Consider the following 1,965-nt stretch of genomic DNA (forward strand, 5'->3'; position numbering starts at 1 on the left):
AAAGCAATCAATGCCCTAAGCATTGAAGGACCAGGAAAGAGCCAAAAATCTAACAGGGAGAGAAGAACCAAAAATCTAGGTTAGCCGGTTCAGTGACTCTGTTCCAGGAACTAGCTGACCATAAAGTTAGATTATAATCTTGAGGACAATCTTGAGAAACTGGGGAGTTACCCCCTTGTGATTATCACTGGTATTTTCAGAATTTTCCAATGTCGCCCTCCCTACCCCCTTTGGGTTGTGTTTTCTTCCCCTAAATACCCCTTCTCCCAGCTACTTGGGGTTGAACTCCTCTACCCCTCCGTGGGAAATGAGTCTCGGCCCCAGTGCGCTGGTTCCTGTCAATAAACCTCGTGTGATTGCAGCAAGGACAGTCTCTCATGAATTCTTGGGGGGTCATGCTATCCTAAGACTTGAGTGAGAGTCTCCCTACTCTGGGGATCTTTCAGTAACCCAACCATAAGCTGGGTAGGGTCACTGTTATGAATTTTTCCTAACGTAAGCTCTATGCCAATGCAAATTCCCTGTCAAGCTGTAATGAGCATAGAAACAGATTTCCTCTGAATGAATAAATAAAGGGGAATCTGTAGTGTAGATAGAGCAGGAAATTTATAGAATAAGAATGAATGTAATTTGGTGTAATGTAAAAGCATTTCTTCTTGTGTGTGGTGTGGAAAATTACTAAGGTGAAATATTAAGAGAACATTTGCCTGCTTGAAGGTTGCCACACCGATCTGGCCTGCCAGATGGGGGAGGCTGCACCCAGTAACTTTGGTAACAAAGTAATCTTGCCAAAGGAACCCCCCACCCTTCTGTGGTCAGTGGATACTGATAACCTAGGACACCTGGTTATCGGAAGGATCAAACGAGGGGCAGTTTTGAATTGGAATAAAAGAGGAGGCTGAAGCAGGATGGTTCTCTCACTTCTCACAATGGCTCTGGCATCAGGCCTCCGTGGAAAGAGAGATCCTCCAAGCCTGCCTCCCGTAAAGCAGAAATATTAAACACCTTGCCTAAACATTTAATGCTGTCTCCCGAGTACAGAGCTTCGTCTCCCGAAAACAGACATTTAACACCTTGCATCCCGAATGCAAGGCCTTATTCCCTGAGAGTGGACATTGAAGGTCTGTCCACAGTCTAGTCGAGAACAGACTAGATACTCTGCCTTCCACAACGCTTTGCCATCCTGAGAGCAAAGCTTCGTCTTCAAGAGTAGAGAGCTAAAAGCTTTGTCTCCCAAGACTCGGTCACCCGAAAAGCCAAGTCCAAGGCCCTACATTCTGACATCGGAACCTTATCTCCCAAGTGCAGACTATGGGGTCAAGAGTCGATCTACGCTACCCAGCCCCCAGTGCGGACAAGAGCCCAGCCTGAAGAAATTCAAAAAGCTTTTTTTAAGCCAGGGAATACCAGGTCGTATGATGCTATTCCATGTGTGTATGAGAGGCTAAGAGAAGAGCATATACGTGTTAATACACAAATTAAGTGTGTGAAATGTTAAGAGATATTTTATGAATAACTGATAAGATTAGGAAATGTTAATAGATAAGTTAAGGTTAAGAAGTGTTTTATAGATAAGTGATAAGCTGTATTAAGGTTAAGAATTATTTTATAGATAAGTAATAGATAAGCTGTATTAAGGTTAAGAAGTGTTTTATGAATAAGTGATAAGTTAGATTAGGTTATGAATTGGTTTTATGTATTAGGTTTAGTAGGATTAATAATTGTGATATTGAAGTGCCTATGTGTTGCCCATTATTGATCCCCCATGCCTATTAAGACTATAACCCCCATTGATGCATTGGATATTGAAGTTGCTAGTAAAGAATCATCATAAAAACAATTCTCCTGCTTGGTCTGGTCACTCATCGCTCTCTGGGGAGAAGGGCACAGAGTCCTCATAGATATTACTCGAAAAGAACCTGGAGCTGAAGTCCCCCAGCTCATAACAAGCCAAATCAAAACAAG

The sequence above is a fragment of the Microtus ochrogaster genome, chromosome 6, assembly GCF_000317375.1.
Source record: "Microtus ochrogaster isolate Prairie Vole_2 chromosome 6, MicOch1.0, whole genome shotgun sequence".
NCBI lineage: Eukaryota > Metazoa > Chordata > Mammalia > Rodentia > Cricetidae > Microtus > Microtus ochrogaster.